The sequence below is a fragment of the Cyprinodon tularosa genome, unplaced genomic scaffold, assembly GCF_016077235.1.
Source record: "Cyprinodon tularosa strain WSP-4 unplaced genomic scaffold, ASM1607723v1 ctg94, whole genome shotgun sequence".
Classification (NCBI taxonomy): domain Eukaryota; kingdom Metazoa; phylum Chordata; class Actinopteri; order Cyprinodontiformes; family Cyprinodontidae; genus Cyprinodon; species Cyprinodon tularosa.
The window spans coordinates 1,837,830-1,859,146 of record NW_024039718.1 but is presented as its reverse complement, the minus strand read 5'-3'; the positions used below and the strand labels follow the sequence as shown (position 1 = coordinate 1,859,146).

Below are 21,317 nucleotides of genomic sequence, written 5' to 3'. Positions count from 1 at the left end.
GTTCCTCAAGCACCAAGTTAAACCTAAGATGGGATAAGTGGGGCATTGTTAGATGTAGGTAAAGTTTACTTAAGGGATCAGAACTTTGTTTTCAATGTAAACAGCTTTTATAGCCTGTTGCCTCTTTATCCAATTCTCATAACTCTGTTTCCTATCCAATATATTATATAATAAATTTGATAGGAATAGTTATATATAATTATATATATATATATATATATATATATATATATATATATATATATATATATATATATATATATATATATATATATATATATATATATATATATATATAATTTTATATAAATATAAATTTTTTTACATTGTGCTGCAAGAGATGTGAGTAGATTGGTGTGTATTTGTGTGTGCGCTTGTGTATGCTTACAAGAATGTTAATGTTTATTGACTTTAAAGGTACACTATGCAACCGGTGTTGATTTTCCAGTGAGGCTCCCCCCAGAGGGCGAAAGTAAAAGTGCACTGTCGTAAATATGCACAGCTGTTCTCCTGGTTTCTCCGTCAAGCCAGGCGCGGTTGTTTTGAGCTTAGCAGCGAATGACTAGCGCTGCGTTCACACTGGACGTAGCTGGCGCGACAGAAGCAGCGAGTTTACATGCAAAGTCAATGGTTGACGCGCGTCAAGGCGCAGCAAAAGGTCCAGCGGCGCGTTTTGAGCACCAGGCGCAGCACGTCTGAGCAGCTGAAGCAGCGCGTCGGGTGCGTTTAACGCAGGGAGAGAGACACAGAGCTGATGATCACTCCTCTTAAACAGTTTATTGACGCCTAAATTAACTTAAAATGCAGAAATCTGCCGGCAGAATATGCAGTTTGGATTATTTAGATGAAAAACACCTACCAGCTGCCGCGGTGAACCGCTGCTGATGAAGGGATCCATACTGTCGGCGCATCCCTGGTATGTGGGGGTCTGAGCGGCTCCGACAGAAAAAATATTGAAGGCAGGATAATAATCTGAATGAACTGACTGCACTGATTACGTTTTCAGGTGTATTTTCTCACTTCAACACATATTAAAACTACTTTATTCCCACTGATCACAGCAAATATAGCTGCAAGGCAGAGAAAGGATAGTGAAGCTCCGCCCAACGCGCCTCAGACACACTTTTGCACCCCGCAGCCAGAGCAGCAAAGCTGCTTCAGCCACGCGTCAGAACTAACTGGTACAAGCAGCAAAAAGGAAGCAGCAGACGCGATTTTGTTGCTTTTGCTGCGTGAACGTAGCATAACTGCACAAATTGCCACTGTGCTAGCAACGAGAATGCTTTTAACTGGGGGCGTGTAGCAGTTCTCGCCGTAAAGCAAGACTGACTCTCACGAGACTTCTGAGCCTGTGGGTGCGGGTCGGTGCTCCTGCAGTTGCAAGTGCAGTATTGCCCCCACAGACCACCAGGGCGGCCGAGAATACCTTTGTTCAACCTGAAATGACTCATTTAGTCATCCATAACGTTATGGAACACATTAATTAACTGAAAAATGTTGCATAGTGTCCCTTTAAGTTTTTTCAAATATTTAATACAGAAAAGAAAATATTGGTGTGCAAATGTTTGGTTAAAGTATGGTTGCAAAAATAATCCATGTTTTCTATACCACTGATAAAAAAAATAATAATAATAATTATCAAATATACTCTTTGCACTAAAATCTGTACAAACTGACTGTTTCATATTTACCCCAATTATCTCAAATCTCCTGGTCGCATAACTGCAATATCAGATGCTTTAAGGCTAAGGCTCAATCCAAATTCTTCAAATCCGTAAGAACATTTGAGTCATGGCAGAAAAGTGTTCTATCGCCATAATAAGTGCTATCTGAATAGTGCTGGCAGTAAGGAAGGAGCTAGGAGGAAGAAACACTATGCTTCCTATTGCCAGTTCAGTTATCAAAGGGATCCCTGACTATTAAGTCAGAATCCAGCCAAAAGCCCATGTGTAATAAACACTCATATGAATAGTTTTATTTAATGGTCTGGGTGAATACTCGAATATGATTGGCTGTAGGCTATCCGTCGAAAGGGTTATAGGAAAACTACATTAAAGGTCTGCTCAAATAGTCCTATAGTTTCTGCTAGCTCAAACGTTAACTGGAAACGGGAAGACTGTGTACTGTTGGTTACCTTGGCAATGTTCCACAACTTGCTTAAGCAGGATTTACTTGAAAAGGAAAGTGACAATAGTTGACAGGAGCAAGCAGAGACGGGTCAACATGCGAGGAGGAGGGAGGCTGCACATGCATGGAAATTAATTTACATGAGCACAGACAAGGGAAAAGCACTTGTGTGATATATTGGGGCCTGCTGTACTCTATTTGGACATGTAACAAATAAATGAATGTGAGAAGTAGTTTATGGGCATCTTTATGAAGTAAAGCTGCATGTTGGAGTAGACTTTTGGCAGGACCCTGACGCCATACTCTGACCTTCCTATCCTCTGCTGGAAGTTAATCGGTTGCCAACAATCCTTTGTTTGAGAGAACTTCACAAAAATACAGAAATTCTTCTAAATGTCTGTACATTCAAATGTTTGTCACAGAGTCGATATCACAAAATAGTGCATTTGTTTAACCCCCTGCTGTAGCTTATGCTTATACTATCTGTCAACCACAAAGGATTATGGGCAGCCGTTAAGTACTTAGTGGCCATGTAACTGGATGTAGCCATGTTATTATTATGTAGCAAGTTACATGGCTTATTAAAAAAAGTAAGATATTACAGCAGCAATTTTCATTGGTTAACTTGTCATTGAAGTGATTCCACCTTAAAATGAGCTTAAAATGAAAAAAAAAAGACAAAACTTTTCCCCTTATTATTCTTTTAATCTTGCTCTATCTTGTTCTCATGTACTATATATATATATATATATATATATATATATATATATATATATATATATATATATATATATATATATATATATATATATATATATAAAGACATAATGGATTCTCACATCAAAACTGTTTACTGTATAACTGTAAGTCAAATGTAAATCAGAAAGAATCCTAACAAAATTAAATGAAGGTTTGAGTGTTTTCAGTCCTTCTTACATTTACACTTTTTTAGTTGGTTTTAGTTCCCTCCTTTCAAGTGGATCAGAGTTTAGAGGTGACAGTTTGGCTAGTTTTCCAGATATAGCCAAGGTACCTCACACAGACACAGGCTATATTTCACTTGGAAATTGCATCGCTTAGCAGCAAAACAAGAAGATGCACTGACACAATTTGTCTGCACCATTTAGGTATATAATCTATTATAACTGACTATTCTTCCTGTGTTTAATGAGTCGAGTAGCTTTTAGTAGTCTTTTTACATCTCCAGTGGTTCTGGAGCTGCCTGCAGCACAGCCCTTTATTTACCAATTTGATCAGCTTCTTTTTCACTGGTACACATGCTGCCATTGTAACAGATGGCTACCAATAATGTTGCAATCTTCAAAGACTAATACCGTATTTTCACGACCATAAGGCGCACCGTACTAAAAGGCGCAGTCTCAGTTATGTGTCCCATTTCTGTATTTATAAACACATAAGGCGCACCGGACTATAGGGCGCATTTTTTATATACAGGTACATGTCCTCTACTACCTTTAAATACCTCTACTGCGTATTTAAAAATACAGCGGGCCCAAAACTGAGTATGACTGTGCTTTATTCATGTATTTATTACAAAGTATTAATCAAACCTGCGAGCTGGCCATGAGACAGACACATCGCAGATGACACAGCGCTGTGATTACTCCTAAATTAACTTAAAATCCTGAAACCTGCCGACGGAATATGTTCGCTTTTATTGCCGGTATCCTGGTGCCTGCACTGTAAATTATTTAGATGAAAAACACCTGCCAGCAGCCCCGGTGAGGCTGCTGTTGAAGGGATTTCTGCTGTCGGTGCACCGCTGGTATGTGGGGGTCTGAGCGCCTCCGACAGAAATAGATAATCTGGATGAACTGACTGCAATTATTAAGTTTTCAGGTGGCCTTTCTCACTTAAAAACATATTAAAACTACTTTATCCCCCCTGATCACAGCAAATATAGCTGCAAGATTTAGATTATTTAGATGAAAAAACACCTGCCAGCCACCGCGGTGAAGAGGAGGAGACCCGCCCAGAGGCTGCTGTTGAATTAAGTTTTCAGGGAGAAAAATACAGCGGGAGCAAAACTGAGTATGTTTGTGCTTTATTCATGTATTTATTACAAAGTATTAATCAAACCCATCAAAGTCATCATCCTCTGTTTCTGAATTAAACAGCTGCGCTAAATCAGACATGCCAGTTTCTCATTCTTCGCTGTCAGTCACTTTCCGTGCAGCGCAGCTCCTCAGAAATAATGCCGGCTTTTGCGAAAGCTTGAACAATAGAGCCAGCAGACACATTAGTCCAAGCATCAACAATCCATCCGCAAACGGTGGCGTAACTTGCCCGGCGCTGCCTTCCACTTATCCTGAAACTGTGGTCTCCGTCTGTCATCCACCGCTCCCACGCCGCTCGCAGCCTTACTTTGAACGGCCGATTCACACCGATGTCGAGCGGTTGAAGTTCCTTTGTCAGACCCCCCGGGATAACGGTGAGCACAGCGTCCATTTGATTCACCTTTTTTTCACATCGGCTGTGAGATGGGCACGCAGCGATGGTGATGCGTGGAAAAAAGCACCTGGTCTCCTCACTTACACCTGCCTTTCATCATCTTCTCATCCATCCAGCCTTTTTCATTTGCGTTAATATCATATGTCATCAGAGCGCTGTGTCTGTCTCGCTGTCAGCTCCCAGATCATCTTCTCTGATTGGTTGATGCGGCGCGTCCAGCAGCAAAACTTCAATTTTTCCATCTCGAGCAGCAGCAGCGCGTTGGCGGTGCGTCAGATGCTTAAACGCTCCCGACGTGCTGCACCTGCAGCTCAAAACGCGCTGCGGGACCTTTTGCTGCGCCTATACGCGCGTCTTTGCATGTAAACTCGCTGCTTCTGCTGCACCTGCTGGGTCCGGTTCACACCGATGTCGAGCGGTTGAACAGCGAGCACAGCCTTAATTTGTTTCCCCATGTTTTTCACATCAGCTGTGAGATGGGCACGCATGGAGTTACATATTAACAGCGATGGTGATGAGTGGGAAAAAAAACACCTGGTCTCCTTCCATTCAGCCACTCTTTCATCATCTCCTCAATGAGGTGGTCTCAAAAGTCGCAGTTACAACACACATAAGGCGCACTGCACCATAGGGCGCACCGCACATTTTGAGGGAAAAAAAAGACGTTTAAGTGCGCCTTATAGTCGTGAAAATACGGTAGATGTGTAACATCTTGCCTCTGGGACATTTGCAGTTCAATCTGTCGTCTAGATGAACACCAGTTTTTTTGTCGTCCTTCACCTCCTCCACTTTTCTTCAGACTTGGTCACTCTGACCTTCATGAAACTGTGATTGCAAAGTGTTTCGCTCACTTTGCTCAACAAGCATTTTGAGTTTCAAACTGAGCAACTTTACTCCTACTAGAAATGGGTGATGGGTTTGAGAATTTAGTTTTAGCCGGGAAATTCTGACAAACATTACAGCATCTGCAGAAGAAGCAAGTAAATCCAGAATGAACTCTCTCCAGAGAGGCATCAAGCTGAAGGGTTTGTGCCTCAGTTCTTAGAGTCCCCAAACTCAAAGATAAATTTGTAAGCAGACCTTAAAGGAGCTGTGCATGCAAATCAGTCTCAGAATCTCAGAGAGCCTGGAGGCTGTTTAAATCAAGGAGATGAGGCCATCCCCAAACACAAACAGAGACACTCCTAGGACACTTGCCAAAGCCTTATTTATCATGTAAATCTAAAATGCCACGTCTTTGCTCTAAATACTTCTCTTGTTTTGTTTTTTCTTTTTAAATTGCAATAGATAAAGGATAAATGTGACCTTGCTTTTTCATTTGTTAAATAACAGATTAAGCTTAAAGGTTTTGTCAGAACTTTTTATTTAAGAATAGTTTAATTTGTGAACCTTGTGTTGTACTTTAAACCTCACCTACAAGTGGATTAACTGCCTGTGCTGAAAAGTTGCTAAATTCTAGACTGGATGTTGGGATGACAATAGCCATTACTGTAAAAATGTCCATAGCTGTATATTGGTTAATTTATTCTCCAGGTGCACAGTTTTATATTGTTAAAAGACTTTACAGTACAGTATTTTATTGTTTATCTTTTAACTCTTCACTTGTGTTATTCTTTTACATTTTTCTAAGGTCCACATTTCTGTGACAATTTTTTCTATAAACTTTTCTGCTGTAAACACCAGAATTTCCTCATTCCTTCTCTATACTTTCAAAGCCATCCATAACCTTGCTCCTCCATATCTGTCAGACCTCCTTCACATTGCCACCTCCTCCCGCTCCCTTAGATCCTCCTCCTCCATCCACCTCACTGTACCCCCAGCTCGACTTGTCACCATGGGGAGCAGAGCCTTCAGCCGCTCTGCTCCCCAGCTCTGGAACTCACTTCCTCCCGACCTCCGCAGTATTGACTCTCTCCCCTTATTCAAAGCCAGACTCAAAACCCATCTGTTCCAGCTCGCTTATTTGTGATATACTGCTCTTTTCCCTATCCATGATTGTTTTTTTGTTTTTTATGTTCCTGTATCTGTATTTTGTATTTTCATCTCTTTTTATTTATTTTTTTTGTATTATTTGTAAAGTGACCTTGAGTGTCAAGAAAGGCGCTGTTAAATAAAATGTATTATTATTATTATTATTATTATTTCAGGACAATTAAGATATTTTATATTCTCTTCTACACACAAAATCAGTCAGAGGGCCACAAAGGGCTCCAGGGCCAGTCTTTGGACACCACTTCTTTATTAGGTACAACTGGAAGTTTTTTTTTTTTTTTTTTTTTGGGGTTTTTTTCTGTTGTTTTTTTTCAATATCTACCATAGCCTAAGTTAAAAAAGGTCATTAGTTTGGATTGTAATGTGCACATTGGCTTTGAAAGCAATATTATACAAAAACTTCGTAAGCTTTTTATGGATATTTCAGACTGGTGATTTATCAAATATCTGAATAAAGAAAGCTGGTTCCAACAGAAATGCCCAGACAGTTTTAATAAGGTTGCTCTCATTTAAAAAGCTGTTTAATTTATGAAAAGCTAACAACTGACTAAAGAGTCACTAATTGCCAAATTATCTAAGCAATTAAACACTGGAGTCTATTTACTGTTTAGGTGATTTCTCAAGACATTTTATTAAGAGGTACTAGAAGTAAACAGATTTGAAAACAAATGCATGCATAACTTCATAGATTCTTATTAAAAAATAATAAAAAAAATTTAATTCTCCTTCCACTTTACAATTATTTGCTATGTTTTGGGTTAATCACATACAATCCAAATGGTGTAAATAATTGTGGATGTAATGTAACAACTTCGAGGGTGATTTTTATTTTTGAAAGGCAATGCACTTTATGAGGATCTTCATTAGTAGACTTCTCTAAATCTATGTTATAAATCTGAAATCAGGGAAGCTCAACCTTAGCCTGGATCAGTGCAGAGTTGAGGAATTTAGTCCGAGTTTGTTAGGCCTGCTTTGTGAAACGGGCCTCAGATGATTGGGACTATCAACAGTTCTTGTTGACCTGCAGTATACGTTTTTAGTCTCTACCACCAGTCGTTCCTATGTTTAGTTGTGTATTGATTGCCTACATGAAAGATAAATCATCAGTACCAAATTTTTATCTGCAATAAGATCTTAGGGCACCTGTTTAACAAAAGAAAAAACCCCACAGAGATCTGATTAATTCAGGTAAACATTGTATAAAACAAACACTTATTTCACCGAACCTCTGATCTTCCCATCTGAACAATTACGTAGAAAAAATGAAATTCCTCCATTCAATTTTTCCGCTGGTGTGACCCAAAGGTTGACATATATTTTTCTAATTCAAGACGCTGCTATCCCTTGGTAGAAATGTTATCGTCCCTTTTTTAAATTGGACTCTGGTAGGATCTTTCCCTCCTATATTCTTGGCTTCTGTAAGGCCAGACAGAATGACTTTCTTTTGATAAGTAGGGACAGATAGCTGTGAGGGATTCTCAGGAGGAAACTAGACACAGGTAGAAATACCGAGTGAATGAGGGTATTATTGTTATCTGGACTAAGGCTGCTTACCAGACGCTAGCTACACATTGATATAGCAAAATCATGTAATAGAAAGTGCCAGTTACAGCCAGGGAGCAGGGAATACATTACAGGTTAGCCATGTGACCCATGATATTTTGTACTCTATTTTTCTTCACAGCATGTTCTATTCATTGTACCAGGGCACTGGAACTTCTCAGTACTCAGTGTGCATGAGATCAAGCACAATCTAAACAAGCCATTCTCCATCATAGCCCATGACAAAAAAAGAGATAAGAAATCATAAAGCAGCATTAAAAAAAAGGAAAAAATAAAAGGAGGAAGATAAAAGGCTGCAAGCAGATACCTTTCTTGGACTAAGAATGCATTGAAATGGAGAAGAACCCTCACCAAGTTTATTTTTAACTCCTTTCAATAACCTTTATTAGTCATAAAGAGTCATTTAGTTTGCTCCCTGGTCGCCATGGCGAGGCATTACAACTTGCATACAGGCTTGGCAGAGTTTTTACACCAGTCAAAGGTTTATTTGAAGGAAATCTTCAAACATCAGTGGTGACATGGTTTTTAATAAGTCCTCAGTAAATTGCTTTACTGCAAGGTAGTGTGTTTGTGCTTCATGGATGTGTTTAGGAGGTTCTCTTATCTGTTAATTGTGCTTCTATATGGTTTCGGCTTTATTATGCATACTGATTTTATTTGCCAGGAAAAAGGTTTTAATTGGGAAATGATCACGAAACATTCTGCAGTGTTGCAGGATTTAGACAAGCTCATGTGAATCACATTTCTTCACTGCACTATAGCCAGATTTTCATTGTTAGGTATCAGAAATGGCTGGCGAGGTCCTTTTGTTAGCGGAGGCATCATGTTATTATGATGGCTCTTAGAGCCTTTCTATGAGCCGCTCATAATCACAGGGAGCAAAGCACACACCATCTTCTTTGTAGCTGTCAACTGTGACAAATCAGGGAGAAATCTTTTCTTTTCCTTTTCCGTTCAGCCTTCCAGTTGTGTGGGCTGTAACTAACACTGAATTAGATGAAGTGGTTGTAGGGTCGTAAACATTTTTAACTGGCAATCTGTCAGGTCAATTTACATGAGCCACCTCCACATTTTGGAAGTTCCAAGTTGATTTCTGATTCTGCCCTCCGGGTCATTTTGACTTACTTCCCACAGTTCTTTTTCAATCAAAGCAATTTCCTTTTTCTACAGATGGCTTCAGACTCTAAAAAGTCTTTCAGCTTGATCCCTGTCACTAAGTGAAATATCCTAATTAACTTAAACACTTCTACTTGTTTTTTCCTCTCTTTCCTTTAATCTAATTTGTATTTGTTTGATAAATTTTAAGCAATTGAGGCTGTTTTTGTACCACTGATTTTCTCCACCCACACATAATTTATCATATGCACTTTTTTACCTCTTGTATATTTTGCAAGATCTCTTCTTGTATTCCTATACATTTGAACAGTACAACTATATTGCTCATTATATTACACGTGCAATAGTTTATGTAAGAGTTTTTGTTTGTGTTCTCATGTGATTCTTTTTAGCAGACAGCCTTTTCCTATATTTGGAGTTTTTTTTAGCAACAGTCAGGGATAAACTGCCTTCCAGTAGCACGTTTGAAAAAGAGTTAGAGATTATTGTGTTTCTCCCAGTTCTTTTTTTGCTAAAATTATGATGGTAACAAATAAACTATGTCAGCAAAGTCTACATTTATGTGTAAAATGGATATCTACTAGGTGCTATGTGTAAAGATTGCAGTTCTAGGGAAATATTTTTTGTCATTAAGCATCAGTGATAGGACTAACGGCGTTGAACGCCGTTACCTTGTTTTAGTAACGAGTAATCTAACTAATTACTTTAACTGTAACTTTAACACAGTTACATTGCAGACACCCCGTTACTGCCCGTTACTCAGGTCGCACAATTAACCTTTTTTCATGATAGGACTCGTGCGCGCCTTTTCATGAGAGAGGGGAGGATGAGAATGGCTGATGTATAGTGAGATTCCGTCTGTCAGTCGGGTAGGTGGGTGTTTCTGCTGGTGGGTGTTAACGTACCGCACACACACAGAGAGATGGAGAGTGAGGAGGACTCCAGCAGCAAAACAGCGTTTTCCACATGGAAATACCGGTGTTACGTCGAGCTGCGTTTCCCCATCACATACGGTTTCCCCTGCATCTCCGCACAGCGCAGGCGGCAAGAGTCACCGCGTAAGCGACAGGAAACGCGCATACTCGCTAAAGGCGCGCAACAGTCGCCCTGTGCTCGCGCCACAGGAGAACTATGGAGAGCGTGAACGATCAAATGATAGCCTATATGGAGAAAAGGAGAGATATGGAGGATGGATAGATGGATGGAAGGATGGATGGATGGATAGATAGATAGATAGATAGATAGATAGATAGATAGATAGATAGATAGATAGATAGATAGATAGATAGATAGATAGATAGATAGATAGATAGATGTTGCAGTATCTATAACAACCCAAACACACAGGATTTCAGAATTAGATATCCCCAGTTATTAATTTCACCAGATCTGAATACCCTGTTAAAAAAATTCACATGGCGTTCCCCCCTGATGTAATTTGCATTGAGTTGCAATAAATGCAAAACTCTCTGCAGGTTCTTGTATTTGTCGTCCGCTCTATCCAGCTGGGTTTTGAAAAACACGGTGAGAAGGTGGGGGCTGGGTGGTGAGGGTTACGGGGGCGAGAAACGCAAAAGTAACGCAATGGTTACTTTTACTAGTAACTAGTTACTTTAATTGTGGAGTAACTCAGTTAGTAACTCAGTTACTTTTTGGGAGAAGTAACTATAACTAATTACTTTTTCAAAGTAACGTGCCCAACACTGTTAAGCATTAAGATGCATCACTTGTCTCTCTTCTGACATTATTTGAGCTGTATTATAAACCATCACTAGCAAGTCTGGGACTGCTTGCTGTTGTATGTTGTTCATGTAAATTTATAACTTTAAACAAAAGACATAAGAAGTTGAATATCTTTAATTCAATTTAAATCCAACAAACGTCTAATTGTTGACCTATTTACAAATTGCTTCTACAATTGCCAGCATGTTATTTCAAATATAGATGTTCAAAATTCGTCACTTTAGTGCACCCATAAGAACCCAGTAACCAACAAAATGGTGAACAATCTGAATTTATTTTCCATTTTACTGCCACTGTATTTTTTAGTTTGAAATGTATCTGTATACGAAAGAGGATCAAACTTGTCATGATAAACAATTACATTCAGGAAAAAAAAAAAAAGTTTCTTAATAAATTAAAAACTACGGCAATAAATTGAACCAAACACTTTCAAGTAAAATAAAGTGAAATTATTCCAAAAAAGTAAAAAAAAAAAAAAAAAAAAGTTTTTTCAAGTTTGAAGAGGTTCTGCTTCCCATCCAGAAAGCTTTCTCAATTCAAAATTTCTGGAGTAGTGTGAATCTGTAGGATTATAGATTACCCCACAAAAAATCTTTGTTACGGCCTAGAAAACATGCAAATTGAACCGAAACAGGTCCACCCCTCATAATGGGGAGTTGTTGAGGTCGTTGTTGGCCTGTAGGTTAACCGAAACTGGCCCATGCCTCTTTAATGGGGAGTCGTTAGGGTCATTATTGGCCTGGCTTGCAGGAATGATGTTTTGACCACCTGCATGGCAATGAGGATTGAGGTGATAGTGGGAAGGAGTCAACTCTTAAGCTGTTTTGTAGGATTGAGAGTTGAAACCTGAGTCCTCCTCCTCTGTTTAAGATATTTTTTCTCTCCTTCACACCTCTTTCAAACCACCTGTCTTCTTTGTCCAAAATATGAACATTCTGGTCCTCAAACGATTGTCCTTTGTCCTTAAGGTGTAGTTGGACAGCAGAGTCTTGTCCGGAGGAGGTAGCTCTCCTGTGTTGAGCCATGTGCCTGTGGAGCGGTTGTTTGATTCTCCAATATTAAGATCAGAGCATTCCTCACTGCACTGAACTGCATACACCACTCCACTCCTCTTAGGTTTTGGGTCTTGTCCTTAGGATGCACCAGCCTCTGTCTAAGGGTCTTGTTTGGTTTGAAATGTACTGGTATTTTGTGTTTGAAGAAAAAGACTCCAGTAACATATGGGATGGTGATGTTTTTGTGTTTAATCTTAACAAGATTGAGTACCACTGAGCCATTGGTGTTTGTGTTTCAAATGTTTGTTTGATCACGTGACAGGGATAGTGATGCAGTGGAGGATTGTTGTCAGCATTGCTGCATCTCTTTGACCAATAAACCTGCAATAGGTAAAATGGTTGAAAATGAAAATGTTTAGTTCTTTGCTGTTCTCCTGACTTAACTGCCATTCTTTACATTTTCTTTCCTTAATTATTCTTTTGAAGTGCTAATTTTGTTCTTTACTTCTCCTCAGCATTGGATTGAATTTGTATGTACTCTATTTTCAATTAACCAATTAATCAATCAGTGGAGCTTATGGCTTTTACAGCCATGTACTTTAGATATTAAAACATATCACAATAGAACTAATGTTGCCCTGATACCGATACCAGTATCGTATTGGCGAGTACCAACAAATAGGGCACCAATACCCTTTTGAGAGCCAAAAGTTTATTCAGTTATTTTCACCCATTCCATGAAGACAATAAAAAGTTCTACTAGATTCACTTTGTATTAGTCTTTTTCCTGCTTCACAAAGGTAGGCAGCAGCTTGACAAAGACATGATGCCAATTATTCTAAATCCAAGTACTATGCAGTTCTTCATATATACACACACACATCAGTTTCAAACAGATGGTATCGGAATGGTATTGTTATCAACCAATGCTGTACAGCCAGGTATCAGGTATTGGTATCGGGGCCAAAAAATGTTATCGCTGCAAAGCTAAATAGAAATATTCTCAATATTACAATAGCTCAGTCTTCATGTTTTTTCATGTTTTTTAGACCTCCACTTGTCTTTAGGCTGTAGGAGAGATGTGCTCTCATGAAAGACCCTCACCCTGTAGAAAGTGTCAAGCTGCCATTGGGCAATTCCAGTTCCTGAGGGCCGGTATCCTGAAAGTTTTACATCCGTCCTTTATCAAACACACCTGAAGCAAATGGCTGAGTTACCTCCTTAGTATGCAGTCAGTTTCTCACAAGTCCTCTCAATCAACTAATTACTTGATTCAGGTATGTTTAACCAAAGCCACATCTAAAAGTTGAAGGATACCGGCCCCCAGGAACTGGAATTGCCCACCCTTGCCATACACTGCTCATAAAGATAAAGGGTACACTAAAATAACACATTATAGATCTGAATCAATTAAATATTTTTATTAATTACTCTGTTCTGTAAAAAGTTGAAAATGGAAATCAAATTTATTAAGCAATGGAGGCCTGGATTTGGAGTCAAACACAAAATTAAAGTGGAGAAACACACTGCAGGCTTATCCAACTTTGATTTGATGTCCTTAAAATGGGTCAAAAGAAGGCTCAGTATTGTGTGGCCTCCATGTGCCTCTATGACCTCCCTACAATGCCTGGGTATGCTCGTGATGAGGTGGCAGATAGTCTCCTTTCTGGATCTCCTCCCAGACCTTGACTAAAGTATCTGCCATCTCCTGGACAGTCTGTTTTGCAACTTGACGTTAGTGGATGGATCAAGGCATCATGTCCCAGATGTGCTCAATCAGATTCAGATCTGGGGAACTGGTTGGCCAATCCATAGCTTCAATCCCTTCTTCTTGAAGGAACTGCTGACACACTCCGGTCATGCTAAAGGATGTTGCAGGCAGCTCATCACTCCCCACTGTCTCCAGCCTCTTGTGCTCAATGTAAACCTGCATTCATCTGCGGAGAGCACAGGGTGCCATTTGCAAATTTGCCAATCCTGATGATCTCTGGCAAATGACAAGCATCCTGCATGGTGATGGGCTGTTAGCACAACCCCCCTTTTTGGACGCCAGGCCCTCAACCCATCCTCATGGAGTTGGTTTGTAATGAGGAGTCACAGACACTTGCACATTTGTGGCCTGCTGGACATCATCTTACAAGGCTCTGGCAGTGCTCCTGCTGTTCTTTGTTGCATAAAGTGGAGGTAGTGTTCCTGCTGCTGGGTTGTTATCCTCCTATGGCCTCCTCCACGTCTCCTGGTGTACTGGCCAGTCTCCTGGTAGCACCTTCAAGCCTTTCAATACTACGCTGACAAACACAGCAAACTTCCTTTCCCCAGCTCACATTGATGTGCCATCCTGGATGAGCTGCACTACCTGAGCCACGTGTGTGAGTTCTAGAGTGCATCTCATGCTATTACTAGTCTGAAACCACCACCAACATTCAAAAGTGACCAAAACATCAGCCAGAAAGTATAGGAACTGAGAAGTGGTCTGTGGACCCCATCTGCAGAATCCCTCCTTTATTGACTGTGTTTTGCCAATTGCTAATAACTTCCACCTGTTGTCTATTCAATTTGCACAACAGCATGTAAAACTGATTTTCAGTCAGTGTTGCTGCCTAAGTGGACATTAAGTTTTCAAAGAAGTTTGATTTGATTGAAGTAATGCTGTGTTGTTTACGTGTTCCCTTTCTTTCTTTGAACAATGTAAATTAAAGTTGGATTCAAGTACTCTTCACAAACTAAATGATCAATCCTGGAGTTACTAAAATGATCAGATCAATTCCATTAAACTCCATTAATTGAATTAAATACCAGCATAAAACCATTTGGAAGCGCTTTTACTACATTTCAATCTATTTTTGTATCTATAGTTTAATTTTCTTTACATTCTTTTTTTGTAATGTCCAGGTAAATGGGTCATTATTTGAAACTGTTTTGAACAAATGTTAATTTTTTTCTCAAGCTTTTGTGCATAAGCTTGTTATTATGTTATAACATAGTGAAAATGATACATAAATACACGTTATGTTTTTATGCTGCTTTTTGGTCACTACCTATGAAATTATTATTAACCTGTATAGAAATCAAAGTCCCATTAAATATGCATAATACCGAGCTAAATGTATTCCAGAGAAAAAGAGAAACAAGACATTTTTTTTATAAAGACTAAAGAACATATAAGCTGTTTGAACTCCTCAAAGATTTCCTGTGGGTATGCATTTCAAACAAAATATAATAAAGGCCTGAGTGGTTTGTTTCTTTTTGAAATTCAAAGTTGTTTACAATAATTCACAATTAAGAATCTCCATCATTTATCAGGCTTTCAGCAGCAAAGGGTAAGCATGACAAGTTTGAACACGAAGGTCCATTCAGTTTGTGACAAAATTAATCTCCTTATAAATGTCTGCCCTTCAACTGTTTGAATTGTAAAGGAAAGCTCTATATTTGCATCTTTAAACTTTCTCTCCTGGATTCGTTCCTGAGAAGATATCTTCAGAGGATCTCCATCTGAAGTTATTTTCTCTGTGATATCTCTGTATCTAAGTAACTCTAACTGACTACTTTAAAACATAGCACCTTCTGCTGCACTTTTCTACTGAGCACTTGTCAGTTTCACACGGTTTTATTTCTGATAGCAAGAAGTAGCTAGCCTAGGCTAGCGCAAGCTTAGCATTGCTATGGCTTCTCTCTCTCCCTCCCTTGACTCTTTTCCAACTCTTCCTTCTTCCTCTCCTCTCTCCTGCTCTCTGTGTCAGATGTTCAGTTATTCCTCTGCCTCCTTTAGTGATAATGGGATGTGTAATAAGTGTAGTATTTTTGTAGCTTTGGAGGCGGGGGTGTCAGAGTTAGAATCCAGGCTTCAGGCTGTTGAAGTAGGCCCCCCACGTAGCTGTCCTCCAAAAGTGCCTGAGCAGCCAGGCGATTGGGTAACTGTACGCAGAAAGCGTAGTCGTGGATCTCTGCCCACTGGTCACCACCAACCCGTTCACGTTTCTAACCGGTTTTCCCCACTCAGTGACACACCCACTGAGAAGCCCACTCTGGTGATTGGCAGCTCCATAGTCAGAAACGTGGCATTAGAGACACCAGGGACCATAGTCAAATGTTTGCCGGGGGCCAGAACGGGCGACATCAAATCCTACCTGAAACTACTGGCTAAGGATAAGGTTAAATACAGTAAGATTGTTATTCACGCTGGTGGTAATGACACCCGGTTACGCCGATCGGAGGTCACTAAAATTAGTGTTGCTTCGGTGTGTAAGTTTGCCAAAAAAATGTCGGACTCCGTAATTTTCTCTGGTCCCCTCCCTGATCTGACCAGTGATGACATGTTTAGCCGCATGTCGTCATTCAATCGCTGGTTGTCTAGGTGGTGCCCTGAAAACAACGTGGGCTACATTAATAATTGGCAATCCTTTTGGGGAAAGCCTGGTCTGATTCGGAGAGACGGCATCCATCCCACTTTGGATGGTGCAGCTCTTCTTTCTAGGAATCTGGCCACATTTATTAGTCCTCCAAAACCCTGACCACCCAGGGTGCAGACCAGGAAGCAGAGTTGTAGTTTAACACACATCTCTGCAGCTTCTCTACTGTTACCCACTCTTTACTCCATCCAGACAGTGTCTTGCCCACGACCAAAATCTAATAAATTAGCAAAGATTCCCAAAGGAGTAAATCATGATAATCTAATTAAAATCAAAATAACTCCAATTGGGGAAAAAGTTAAAACAATTAAATGCGGTCTGTTTAACATAAGATCGCTTTCCTCTAAAAGTCTACTAGTTAATGACTTGATTTGTGATAATCACATTGACTTGTTTTGCCTTACAGAAACCTGGCTGCAGCAAGAGGATTATGTGAGCATAAATGAGGCAACTCCTTCAAGCTATTTAAATTTTCACATCCCCAGAAGTTCTGGGCGAGGAGGAGGAGTAGCAACAATCTTCGAGTCTGACTTACTGATTACTCCCAAAACAATTAATTCCTACAACTCTTTTGAACATTTAACCCTTAATTTCGCTGATCCAAATTTCAAGGCAAGAAAACCTCTTCTTTTTGTAACTTTGTATCGTCCACCAGGTCCTTACTCTGAATTTTTAGATGAGTTTTCAGAGTTCCTTTCTGATTTGGTATTAAATACTGACAGGGTCATCATAGTGGGAGATTTTAACATCCATGCTGACATTGAAGGCGATAGCTTAAGAGCAGCCTTTAATGCTATCTTAGACACTATTGGCTTTGTTCAAAATGTGAATAGTCCCACGCATTCTCATCTTCATACTTTGGATCTTGTGCTGACATACGGCATAGAATGTGAAGAAATAACAGTATTTCCTCACAACCCTGTCCTCTCTGACCACTTTCTAATAACCTTCAGGATTACTTTAACAGAGTTCTCCTCCCCCAAAAGAAGGTTCAATTTTAGTAGATCTTTATCAGATAGTGCAGTTATAAATTTTAAAGAATCTGCTTCACTTTCTCTCTGCTCTGTGTCACTGAGCAGTGCTGCAGAGTACAAAAGCTTAGCTTATTCCCCTTCACAGGTTGATGATTTTGTTGAGGGGGTTGCTAGTTCTCTGCGTATTGCCTTAGACAACGCAGCTCCTTTGAAAATGAAAACCGTTAAAAATAGAAAGCTTGCTCCTTGGTTTAATGCAGAGCTGCGTACTTTGAAGCAAAATGCTAGGAAACTGGAGAGAAAATATCGCTCCACAGGCCTGCGAGAGTCCTTCCTAGTCTGGAAAAATGGTTTACTGCTGTATAAGAGGACCCTTTGTAAAGCAAGAGCAGCATACTTCTCCTCATTAATAGAGGAGAATAAGAATAATCCTAGATTTCTTTTTAATACAGTTGCCAAACTCACCCAGAGCCATAGCTCTGTTGAACCGTCCATTCCACCTGCTCTTAGCAGCAATGATTTTATGGGATTCTTTATAAATAAGATTGATCTTATTAAAAATAAGATCATAAGCACTCCTCTATCCGCGATTGTACCTGAGGTAGTCATGGAATCTGAACCGGGTTTAGACTGCTTTGATCCAGTTGAACTCTCTGAATTAGCAAAATTATTGTCTTCATCTAAGCCTTCAACTTGTATGTTAGATCCAGTTCCAACCAGGTTATTTAAGGAGGTATTCCCTTTGATCTCCTCCTCCATTTTAGATGTGATTAATCTATCTCTGTTACAGGGATATGTACCTAAAGCTTTTAAGATTGCTGTAATTAAACCTCTGCTTAAGAAACCGTCTCTTGACCCAGATGACTTGGTCAATTATAGACCTATATCCAATCTTCCTTTCTTATCCAAAATTCTTGAGAAAGTAGTTGCCAAACAAGTTTGCGATCACTTCCACCATAATGAACTTTTTGAAGAGTTTCAGTCTGGCTTTAGAGCTCATCATAGCACTGAAACAGCTCTGCTGAAAGTCACTAATGATATTCTCATGGCCTCAGATAATGGACTTGTATCTGTGCTCGTCCTGTTGGATCTTAGTGCTGCATTTGATACAGTTGACCATAATATTCTTTTAGAAAGACTTGAATATTTTGTTGGAATTAAAGGAACAGCACTAGACTGGTTTAAATCTTATCTATCTGATCGAATTCAGTTTGTTCATGTTAATGATAGATCTTCAACACGCTCAAAGGTTACCTGTGGAGTACCACAGGGATCAGTGCTAGGACCAATTCTCTTTACTTTATACATGCTCCCAATTGGTAGAATTATTAGACAGCATGGGATTAATTTCCACTGTTATGCTGATGATACCCAGCTATATCTGTCTATAAATCCAGATGAAGCTAACCCATTACATAGATTACAGGCATGTCTTGAAGACATAAAAACCTGGATGACTCTTAATTTTCTGCTTCTGAATGCAGACAAAACAGAAGTTATAGTCTTTGGACCAGAGTCTCTGAAAAAGAAACTGATTAGCCAGTCACTTCATTTGGATGGGATTAAACTGATTTCAGATAATAAAGTAAAAAATCTTGGTGTTATTTTTGATCAGGACCTGTCATTTAAATCCCATATCAAAGAGGTTTCTAGAATTTCCTTCTTTCATCTGAGGAACATTGCAAAAATTAGAAATATCCTGTCCAGGGGTGATGCTGAGAAACTAGTCCATGCATTTGTTACTTCAAGGCTGGACTATTGTAATTCTTTACTATCAGGAAGTCCACAAACTGTAGTTAAAAGCCTTCAGCTGATCCAAAATGCTGCAGCCAGAGTTCTAATGAAAATGAAAAAGAGAGATCATATCTCTCCTATCCTGGCTTCTCTTCATTGGCTTCCTGTTAAATCAAGAATAGAATTTAAAATCCTCCTTCTCACATATAAAGCCTTAAATGGCCAAGCTCCATCTTATATCAGAGATCTGATTGTTCCTTATGTTCCTAACAGAGCACTTCGCTCTCAATCTGCAGGTTTACTAGTGGTTCCTAGAATTTCGAAAAGTAGAATGGGAGGCAGATCTTTTAGTTATCAGGCTCCTCTCCTGTGGAACCAACTACCAGTTTTAGTCCGTGAGGCAGACACCCTGTCTACTTTTAAGGCTAGGCTTAAAACTTTCATTTTTGATAAAGCTTATAGTTAGGGTGGCTATAGGCTTAGACTTTTGGAGGACATAGGGACCCCCATTTCATCATTCTGCTTCATTCTCTCTCTGTTCTCCTATTCTGCAGAATCTGTTAGTTCAATCTCTAACCTTCTGCTCTCTCTGCTTTTCCTCAGAGTAGCTTTGCCTCGTCTGTTCCTGTTTGGCTGTGACGTCATCCTGGAAAAAAACATCAGCTGTGCTGCTTCTATCAACACCCTTGTTAATAGATGTTGGAGATCGGCCTGTTTTCCAGTGTGGTCCTGTTTCTCTGACCGTGACTGAGTGGATGTGCTCTCTTCGTCCTCTGGCATGGGAGCTGCCTTGGAGCTCGTCTGCCTGGCTGTGTGTTTCCTGGACGGGGCCGCCTTTTACAGCTGCTTTTTGTATCTCTGCTTCTGTCTCCTTGAACCCCAGTCGGCCTCGGCAGATGGCCGCTCACACTGAGCCTGGTTCTGCTGGAGGTTTCTTCCTGTTAAAAGGGAGTTTTTCCTCTCCACTGTCGCTACAAGCATGCTTAGTGTGGGGGATTGTATTTGAGTCAATGAGTCAATGCAATCAACTGGTTTTCCTTAGATAGAAAACTTTGTATCAATTTGACTGTATGATCTGGTTGAACTGTAAAGTGCCTTGAGATGACATGTGTTGTGAATTTGGCGCTATATAAATAAACTGAATTGAATTGAATTGAATATCACTCAGAACAAACGCTTTAATAACATTTTATAAAGTTTATGAAATAAATTACAATGAGACATGACAAACGATTTTGTCAGAACCACCAAACTTGTTTGTATGGAAAGTCGGTCAGGAATACCGGTCAAAGAAGCATTTTATACACACAGCCTGCCACATCCTTACATCATTACATCATAGACATGAGTAGACATCACTGGCTCCAGCCATATCAAAATGTTACTCAGGGTTCTTAGATCAAGGAAAACCATTGTACACTAACAGAGCTATATGTTAAGAATAATCCACTCTGTATACTCCCTTTTTGTTCCCAAATCTTTGAAACATACATAATCAATATGATTTGTTTTTATCCTGACAGAAGAGCTGTCCTAATTATATAAACTGCTTGTGAAAACATTAGTCTTGACAATTAACAGGCAGGTCATATTAAGGTTTAACAAGCACATACATTAATAATTAAAATAATCCTAACAGAATACAACATTGTCGACTCCATATGGTTTATGGAAAACGTGACTTTGTTGTACAAATCACTGTTCTCAACAAACGTATGCTTAGGAAATATCTCCTGTGTTCAGCTAGCAGACGTAGGCAGTACGTGACTTTCAACTTAGTCGTTCATTTAGGTGCTAAAAGCCTGATGTTTTTCCCAAGAAACTGAACCAGGAGAGAGGTTAACCCGGTGGACACTATGAGGACTCGGGTGCAGTGGCTTTTTCTCCAGAATCACTTTAAATATTATTGAAATGAGAATGAATTAGCTTGCACCTTCTGTTTGTAAAAGGGTGAATTTAGTCTGCGGGTGAGGGTTTTATTGTAAAAACCTTGACAGAGCCTCCATCAAGAACATATTACAGTGTGCGCACCAAGGAACGAGGAATTAAAAGAGAATGCAGTGCAGCGAGTCATGAAATAAGTTGAGAAAAGGGAGACATTCAAACATTCATTATCTCATCATTAGTTACAAATGATGCTTTCAAGCCTGTCCTGGCCATATAAATGAAAGGAAATTGAATGGAGGGTGTGA

The 21,317-nt window shown here is 39.6% G+C and overlaps 1 protein-coding gene across 1 annotated transcript in view; it reads left to right on the top strand.

Annotated features, from left to right (window-relative positions):
* Window positions 1–21,317, top strand: part of amacr (alpha-methylacyl-CoA racemase) — a 45,247-nt gene that overhangs the window by 11,635 nt on the left and 12,295 nt on the right. The gene's annotated exons all lie outside the window — the stretch shown is intronic.